This window comes from Pinus tabuliformis, chromosome J, assembly GCF_031772625.1.
Source record: "Pinus tabuliformis cultivar Carrire ecotype Pingquan chromosome J, CPIR1, whole genome shotgun sequence".
Lineage (NCBI taxonomy): Eukaryota > Viridiplantae > Streptophyta > Pinopsida > Pinales > Pinaceae > Pinus > Pinus tabuliformis.
In genome coordinates this window covers 1,326,324,609-1,326,334,696 of record NC_142295.1, presented here as the reverse complement: position 1 = coordinate 1,326,334,696, position 10,088 = coordinate 1,326,324,609, and the positions used below count along the sequence as shown (strand labels likewise).

At 37.0% G+C, this 10,088-nt stretch overlaps 1 non-coding gene across 1 annotated transcript; it reads left to right on the top strand.

Moving 5' to 3' along the window:
* Window positions 1-8,470: 8,470 nt before the first annotated feature.
* LOC149232167 (U4 spliceosomal RNA) lies at window positions 8,471-8,612 on the top strand. Its single transcript, XR_016248547.1, has one exon. It is a non-coding gene; the product is annotated as a U4 spliceosomal RNA (small nuclear RNA).
* Window positions 8,613-10,088: the final 1,476 nt, after the last annotated feature.

Genomic DNA, 10,088 nt, shown 5'->3' with positions numbered 1-10,088 from the left:
AACTTCTTTTACCGCTGCATTAGGCACATAAGCAAGAGTATGCAAATGTAAAATGTAAACTCTGAAATATTTCACCGCCATTACCAAAGGCAAGGCCTATTTCTCAATTTTGTTGTACTTAAAGGCTGCGTCCTTGATATTGCGATTGAAAATTGCTATTTGCAGCTTGGTTTTGTCTCTTTTTGCATTAATATTGTTGCCATGGTATTTTCAGAAGCAAAAGAGAATATAATAAAATCATTGGAGTAATCGGGACTGATTAAAATAGGGGCAGTGGTGAGGGCAAGCTTTACTGCATGAAAGGACTTGCAGGCTTCTTCAAACCACTTTACATCATTCTCTTTTTTCAACATATTTGTCATCTCTCTAAGATGTTCAGCCAAATTAGGAATAAATCTGCGTAAGAAATTCATCTTACCATTGAATGCTTGGATTTCTTTCTTACTGCGAGGGAAATAAATTTGCTGAATAGCTTCTACCCATGAAGGGTCTATCCAGATTCCGTCCTTTGAGATGATGTGGCCGAGAAGTTTTCCTTCCTCCATAGCAAACAAACTTTTCCTCGGATTGAGAGAGATCCCGAACTTTTTACATCTCTAAAAAATAACTCTTAAATGATGCAAATGTTCATCATCTGAATGTGAAAATACTATTACATCATCTAAATATACAACCAAGAAAACATCTTTTTCATTGACAAAGGCTATGTCCATGGCACGCTGAAAAGTGGCCCTTGCATTTTTTAGACCGAATGGCATTTTTGCATATTTAAATGTGCCCCAAGGTGTGGTGAACACTGTCTTGTCCTGATCTTCCTCGTGCACTAAACTCTGATTGTAACCAGAATAACCATCCATTGTTGACATCTAGGAAGCACCAACAACTCTCTGAAGGATATGGTCCATTTTGGGAAGTGGATAATTATCTTTCAGAGATACTTTGTTTAAGTTTCTAAAGTCTACACAGAGCCTAATTTCTCCGGTCTTCTTTCTCGTCGGGACTAGATTTGATATCCAATGAGAAAATCTTATGGGAACAATGATGCTCGCCTTGAAAAGTATGTTAATTTCTTTCTCTATGGATGGTGGCAACCTTGGGTTAATCCTTCTTAGCTTCTGTCTAAAGGTCTTTTGATCCAGTTTAATTGGGATTGTATGTTGAATTATTTTCTTATCATACTCCTTAAAATCTGCATAATCACACGCAAAAACATCAGAAAATTCAAACAATAAATGAATGTATTCTTTTTTACCTCAAGTGATAATGTTTTGGACAACTTGATCATTTTTGGTTTGTCTGTTGTTCCAATGTTCACGTCTTCGACACCTTTCTCCATAGGAACTAATGTAGGCTTCCTTGCTACATCATCTTGATCAAATAAGTCTTCCAAAGGTACAAGACCTTTCAGAATATTGTTGTCCTTAAGTTGTAGTATATCAACTTGGGTTGCCTCGATGACTTGATCATCCTTGTCATAAAATTCATCCATGGAACAATTCTGAGACTCTCCTTCACTTCGGAGAAAGTTATTTACGTGCTTGTCATCCCAGAATACTTTCCAATATTGCAAGTTGTCAGGAATAGAGGGTTGATGCTTTACATGAATCTCAAATTTCCTATTTGAAAAGATGGGGATTCTAAAATTTATTGCAGCTGTAGCGAAAGAATCTACCATAAGATTCTGACTCCTCGATAGCGGAAAGTGTATATTCTAGAAACATTCTCAAAATGTCTAATACAACATTTCTATATTGTCTCCTCTGTGGATGGTGAGCTTGATATTCACCTTTAACTTGCTTGATCACAAGTTCTCAATCACCATACACAAATATTCTTTGTGCACCCAATCTTTTCAAGATCTTTAAGCCTGTGATCAGTGCTTCATACTCCGCCTCATTGTTAGTGCAATCAAAAGCTAACTTGTATGAGCATAATCCAACATTTTGAGGGACCTCACCTTGATGATGATGTGGACCTTCAGATCCAAATGTCAATGCCTGCTCCATCTTTCCCGAGAGAACCATCAAAGTCCATGGTCCAAAGACCATGCTCCTCTTCCAAGGGGTGTAAATATGGTCTCTGTTTTGGGTCAATTTTCTGAACTTTCTCTTTAGGTTGTTTTGAATTTTCCATTATCTTCTCTAATTGCTTTTCTAAGCCTTTCACTGCCTTGTCCAATGGCTTTTCAGATGAACTTGGAAACTTTTCTTTTTCATGATCTAAAATTGTCCTTATACAATTGGAAATCTACGATACATCTTTAATTTCCACAAGCTGACTATCTACATCATTCAATCCACTATCATTATACAAAATAAATAACTCTAAATTTGTATGTACAACATTTATAGGATGATTATTGGGCTTCTCCTTGCTAGTTATCATGAATTTCATTTTGGTTTCTCGATACAATTTCCTCAATTGCCCGAAAACAGGAAAATGGCATAGGAGAAGTCTAACTGCAGTGTGCCTCTTAGTTTCGCTCCCTCGGACCTTGACAATAACATACCAAACTGTGGTGGTATATCAACTACCACCACATCCATTAAGACATTCTTTTCTGGGATTTGGTCGAGGGATACTACCAAATATTTTATTAGACCAAGACAACGGACCTTACCAGAATCAAAAGAATACAAGTCATGGTATTCACGAGTTATATCTAGACCCAACTTTTCCATGATGGCCTTGGGCATTAAATTATGGGAGGCTCCGGAGTCAAGCATGGAGTTATGAAGAATGTACTGATGGATTCTTAAACTTAGGTAAAATGGAGGAACCTCACTATCTTCTGACTTACCATGGCTGGACCAAAAATCAACTCAGGCTGGTCATCTTCAACATTAACCATGTCGAACATAGGGTCAAATTTCAACATTTTAACTATATCAGACTTGTAATGGCTATTTTTGACAAGTTCAGTAAGAGGGATTGACACTTTCAACTTTGAAATTTCAGTTTCTAAATTGAATGAGCTAGATTTATCTACCTCTTTTTGGATGATGTCTCTTTTCTCGGGTAGATATTTTGATGTTTGATCTTTCTTCTGACTGTCATGGTCCTTGTTTGGATTGCTTGTAGATGGATGATTTACTTTGTTTTGGTTAGTTGTTGCCAGCTCTTTGCCTTTACTTTGATTACCTTGAGGAATTGACTTTGGTTGGGTATCCTTCTATTGCAATGTCCTTTTCTGAATGGGAGTGATCGGGACATCTCTATTTCTCAAGGAATATTTCTTCCGCTAAGAGCTGAGTGCATTCAAGTATCCTCTTTGATAATCATCTGATTGGTTTTCCAATGCATAGTCATTTTCCAGTATTTAGTCTTCATCTTTAGGTTCCTTCGTCTTCTCGACATAATTCTCATTTTTAGTCAAGAAAATGGGATGGCAATCTTCACTAAAGAAGTGGTTTTCTTCTACAATCGGGTTTGTTTCATCCTCTGATTCTCCTTGAGCATAATTTTTATTCAAGGGTGTTTGAATCTGTTGCTGAGATGTTGATGCCTCAGGAGATTTCTAGTCACTTTGTTTTATCCTGTACTGAGGTTGCTGCTGGTTTCTGAAATTTGGATTCCTAACTTGTGGCTCCCACTGTCTACCTGAATTCATCATTCGGTCAGCATTCCTCTCTATGGTTCTGATCAGGGCATCTAGTTTGAGATTGGTGGAAGAAGAGGGTTCTTCTTTGATTTTTACTTTCTTCTTTGGTTTCTCATGTTTCAACTGAGACTTTTTAATCATCAAGTTTGCTTCCACACTCACTGCATTATTTTGCATTTCTTCCAGAGTAGCAGGATCTCTTTCCCTTAGTTGATAAGCCATCTCCGGATCAAAAGCATCCGGATAATGTTGAAGTGCCAAATCAGGTGGAGGTTTCATGTTATCTGGAATGGAATTGTAGATATGATTGAACCTTATAGTAAACTCCTGAACTGTCTCATTAGGATTACTTTTCAATGTATTGTATTCCTCCAAGATATGCAATGGATTCTTCTTTTCCTGCCACCTAGCTAAGAACAACTCATTTAACCTCTAAGGAGTATCAATGGAGCGAGCCGCCAAACCACAAAACCATTTTTTCACTTCTCCAGAAAAGCTTTGAGCCATTAGTCTCATTTTGGCATCGTCATCATCAACCTCCTCTAAATCAATGAAATCAGCCATCTTGTCAATATGTTGTTGTGTTGTGACTCCCGTGTTGTCATCAAAAAGAAGAAGTCTCTAGCCATAGGTTGGACGTAAAGCTGCCAACTGACCAGGTAATTGTAAGGGAGAAAATCTCACCATGACTATTGGGGGAGGGCATACGGGGATTATAATGGGTTTAGTTGGCTGGAATGAAGATGGAGGTGTGGATATGGTTGTTTTTAGAGGTGCAGTAGAGGGTATGGCGGGATGTAAGCTTTCAAGTTGATACTGGATATAGGCTTTTTCCGTAGTAATTTGTAATTGATCGGCTAGGCTTTGAAGTTTCTCAAAATTAGACCAAACCTCATGCTCAAGTTTTGAAGACTGTGATGTAGCAGAAGGTTGATTAAACAAAGATTTTGAGGTAGGTAAGTATGAATCAAACTTTATGGGATCAAACACTTCCTCTGTAAGACAAGACTCAGACTTCGAATGAAATAGGGAAAGCTTGAATTTAATATCAAAAGGAATATCCTCAATACTCAATATTTGATCTGGCAAGGAAGTGGTCCATTCCAACTTTGTGCTTTTAGTCTCAGGGAAAGGGAATTTAGGTTTTCTTAAAAATCTTTCAGGATCAACAACAGGAGAAGGAGGGTTCAGGTTAGGGTTTGACCTGGCATATCTTTTCAGAGCCAAAATCTTAACAGGGTCAAAGACTATGTAAAGTAAAAGAATTCAAACTTGGGCGGAACAAAGAAAGCTTCAAACTTCACAACCAAGGAATTTCTTTCAAAAGAAAATTTTAATAAGTAATGATCAATAGCTTACCAATGGAATGAGGTTTGACTTGAACTTGTGATTTATAAAGTTCTTTGCTTTTTGAACAAACTCTAAATATCTTCGACTGAATCAACTGGATCAGGATGCAGAATTGAATCTTATTTTTCTCCTTGAAGCCAGCTCTACAATCTTGACACTGCAATTATGGAATCAACCTTTTTGAAACTTAGTCCCATCATCCAAAGGACCAAATTCCACTGAAAACTTGTCGTACACCCAAGGAAAATGAATCTTTCATCCCCGGCAATGGCGCCAGTATATTAGCACTCCTCCGGATCTCTAAGGCTGAGGAAGAGTCCAGCTGAGGTAACCACAAACCAATATTTTAACTTGGTAGCTAGCCCTACCAAGCTAGAGAGGGATCTCTCCAAAGAATCACAACCAAGAGGGCTAGATGGATTAGGGTTTTAGGCTAGGTATAGTAGCTTAGGGTTTTGGTTTGATTTGATTGGGGTACACTGGATGAGTGAATCAGGTCAGAGCGTGAACTAGGTCAGTGCAAAAGAAAATCAAAATTACAAACATCTGATGGGGCAAGGTAGGCAAATAATTTAACACTTTGTAGTATGTTGATGAAATGGTTTAGACTGATGAGGTGCTAAAAAAAGCATGGAAATCATGAATTCTTTTTAAACTGAAGAAATGAAACGAATTATGATGATTTTCCTAAAACAGGGCATAGAAGATGTATTATGCTTATCACACTTTGAAAATCAAACATATTTAGAAGTGAAATGGATCATGGAAGATACAAAACATGCACACACATGTAACTGAAGAAGAAACAATGTCAAAATACCATGCCACATGAATCCCACCAAAATAGCTGCAACTCATCCAATATATTCCATGCCAAAGTTTGAAACACTAGTACAACATCCAATGGAGTCCAACCTCTGAAAAGAGTGAATAAAGGGAAGATATAGACCTCAAAACAAACTCCTCCCAACCTCAGGGGTCAAATCCATGAGAAGAGGAGCAATTCCACCAAAATCTAAACTGATATCTAGAGTGTAGGGTGGTCAAAGTGACTCATCCCTAATTACATTGCAACTGATTCATCTAACCTGATGAAGACTATTAACCTAATGTATTTACCCCTAGGTAATAGTAAAAGACCATAATTACATCTATCATATCAATTACATCAGTAAAATGTTGATTTCCCATAGGTAAAAATCAAATCTGGAGAAGAACAGTGAAAAACTAGGCCAACTGTCAAGTGCGCATCACCTGTGTCAAGCGTGCAACGCTTGAAGGGAACGCGGGGCGCCCGTAGCAAATGTGCAGTGCCCGAGGAGATCGCGCAACGCCAAAAGAGAACGTGCAACGCTTGCTCTATTATACTGATTTTCGCCCATAATTGTGAAAAACGTTCTCTTGGGGTTTGCTCAAGAAATGATAAGAGGCAAATGGAGTTGAGTTAGATGCTAGGAAAGCTTTTATACTTAAATGAATTTGATCTTTTAGCTTTAAAACCCACTTTCTAATGTTTCATTTCTCCCTTTTTGAAATGCTTGCTAATTTCCCTTTACTCTCTGATTTTCTTTTTGCAGGTTGATGATGCATGGAGTTTTGGCACTCTTCACATTTGAATTTGCTTGGATGAAGTTGGCACATAGTTCTTTGAGTTGACAGCTTTAGGAATAGTAAGTTGTAAAATTTCTCATTTTTAATGAAAGCAAGTTTGTATTTTTCTCTTTGAAAAAGAAGGAAAATAACAATAATAATAATAAAAGGGATTTTTTTTATAAATCATTCTTCATTATAATTTCTTAATTTAAAAATAAAATAAAAAGAAGAGATATTTTCTCTTTATCCTATTTCAATGATTTTGATTCACATATCTATAGTCTCTATGTTTGAAAAAATAGGCTTTATTTTTGTATCAAGAGTGTATTATAGGCAAAGTTAAGAAAAGGGAATCTTGTTTCAATGATTTTTATTTATGTATCTATAGTCCTTATGTCTGAAAATTTAGGCTTTACTTTGTATAATTATTGTTGGCCTCCAGAGCATTTTATAGCAACCAAGCGTTTGCATAAATAAAAGAAATTTCTTAGTACCAAAAATACCTCTGTTTATTGTTGTCCTTCGGCATGACAATGTTTTTATGGAAGTGTATTTTGATTTATAGTCCTTATATCTGAAAATTTAAGCTTTATTTTTGTATAATTATCTATTATGTAAACCAGCATAGATCTATTTTAACTCTGGATATATAAGTGCAAAGAGGGATCAAATTTCTCGAGGTGCAAACATTTCCTCAAGTTCAATCTTTAAACCTCTTTTTTAAGTGAAAATTTTTAGGAAAGGTTTGCGCCTTGAGAGATTTGATCTCTCTCCGTGCTTGATAGATCCGAAGTTAAGATGGATCTACACTAGTAATGCCTCAAACCCCTAGATCGTCGATGGTCATTTGAATACATTATAAAGATTAAAATCTATGATCCTAGTGATAACATCTCATTAGTGGGCGCACCATTGGCCCTAACTTAAGCGAAACCTAGTTATTTAAAAAAATAAAATTATGTCCATCTTATTTTACTACATAATCTAACGACCCTCTTCAAAAATAAATTTCCTTGCTAAATATAGAGTTGTGATACATAACAACTTATCAAAGTTCAAGTTGTTGTTGTTTTTAATAAAGGAAAAATATTCTTGTGTAATTTATCAACTTATCAAAGTCTAAGTTTTTCTTTTATTATTATTATTATTTATAAAGGAAAAATATTGTTGTGTAACATAACAACTTATCAAAGTAAGTCTTTTTTTTGGAAAAATATTATCATGTTAGAAAATAAATAAAAATTGAATTGCGTTATAAAATTAAATAATGTTATGTTTAATTTGAAACCTAAAATATTAAGTGTTTTTCATGGCTGATATCTCATAATTTGTGTCAATCTTGTTTTTCAACAAGGTAAAATTGGATATGGTGTTCTTGTGTCAACTCTTTGATTACTAGGAGCGGATATGGTGTTCTTGTGTCAACTCTGGAATTGTTAGGAGTCGAGTGAGTGCACCTTACACTAGATGAAACGAGCCATGTGTTGCCACTCTAACACGCTTGCCCATTTTGAAGAGTCCTACCAGTTAGGAGGGGCCTTGCCACCAAGTTAGTTAGGTGAGATGAAGAGAGCACTATGATAATTGCCCACCAAATTTTGTACGCTGGAAAGAATTTTTAAGGGTTGCCCTTATACATTTAGAAGTGGAGAAATCTCGAGAGCCTACTTAAGGAATGATGGATGGCATCTCACCAAACATTGATCTATGCCCAATTAAAGATAGATAGAGCTGACCTTATGACCAAAATAACCCACCATCGGACGTCCCCCATTTTCCATGGGTAGTTCATTGTATAGTTATTAACGATGAAATTATTTGTGAGAAAAATGTTCTTACATTGCATTATCATGTCCTACATGTAAAAGGTAAATAAGATGAGCCTTGAGGGTGAGTATAGCTCTAGGGAGGAAAGGTAGAGACATTATATTTGCGCTTGGGGCAATGACGCAGCTAGTGAGGTAAAAATGAGGCGCGTCAATTGCTGGTTGAAAACTATTTCCAAGCCCCCTCGTCGGCCCTCAAGAATTTTTGAAGGGATTGCTTTTGCTATGGGCCCCAACAAATCTAAAAAATAAACAACAGACTGTAATTATTCTCATGTTAATGCAGGATGGGCGGAATTATTTGAGTGTACGAATATTTGACATAGTGCGATGACATACTATTGGTGAAATAATGCAATAGCGAAAGTAAATTGTTCGTGGTACAATTGTGCGATAGCAAAAGTAAACTGTTCGTGAAGATATTTTTGTGACGATTTATAAAATTGGGTGAAGGGGGGTTGAAAGGGTTGCCAGTAAGGTAAGAGCTAACCAGCCTGCTATCGGGCCTTTAATGCACCGATTCTCGGCGACTCCACCTTTCCTATTCAGTGATAGTTTATTTAATGTGGTTTAAAAGTATTAGTGACAGCAGCATGATTTCCATCTGTTCTAGTACTTCTCATTTATTATAAGCAAATTCCCATTTATATTTCCCACTCTCGAAGGCCATTTGAATTTGAAATTTATTTTCCCGCTTTGTTTTGAAATTTGTTGTTCCGCCTTGTTATCGCAGGGCATGCTCTCTTTGGCAGACTCTGTGGAGACGAGATCGACGAGCTCTTGCTGTGACGATGGTAACGGGGCCTTGGATGGCTGGCAGAGCAATGCAGTGTACATTGTAAACACAAGCACACAGAATTTGTGATGGTTATGAGAATGAGGTGGTCTGAATGAAAGCATTGTTCACAATCACCAAATTCTTGAAGAAGCCATCCACCTAGTTTCTAAAAAGTTCTTAAATCTTCGTCAACCCTTTCAAGTTTATGTTTGAATTCATCCACATGGATAGCCATTCTCATCTTTATCTTCTCCTCCTCGCAATTCCCATTCTCAGAAAGTAATGGCCTTGTCTGTATGAGTGACCGCAAGTCTGCAGCTGCTGCCTATAAGCTTTCCAATCCATCCATTATCCGACCCACGATTAGCGCTTTGCACTTGTTGAGAAATTACCCTCTTTTGCAGGTCCAGGAAAGACACGGACCACAAGAACTCAGGATGAACGCGCAAGTTTAGGGTCGTATTTATTAACTGGCGAGAAGATTCAGATTCAGAAAAAGAAGAGCACATCAATAGAATCCATGCCAAGGAACTAGAAAATAATATAGTTATTGCCTTGACTCCGTTTAAAGCCCTATGCATAAGCGCATCAAGTGATGACGAGCCCAAATATAATACCTTCCCCTCACCCTTTAGGGTTTAATTAAAGCCTCTAACTTGGGACAGAAAATTCCAATTGCCGCATTGTGTTTCAGGTGATTGAAACTTGCATCTAGTAGATTATCCATGGCTCCTAGAATTATATCAGATGACCGGATGCCATCAGAGAAGTCGAGCAGGTACAAAGAATAATGGAGAAAAATTTGTGTTCCTTGAAGCTTTCCGATTTGGGCATTCACTGTGACGTAAAAATGGAGAACTTCGAGGTTAAAGATCGTGTATTCATTCATCCATTCATCATCCCATTCCAATGTATTTGCAGGAACAAGAAAAAACAGATC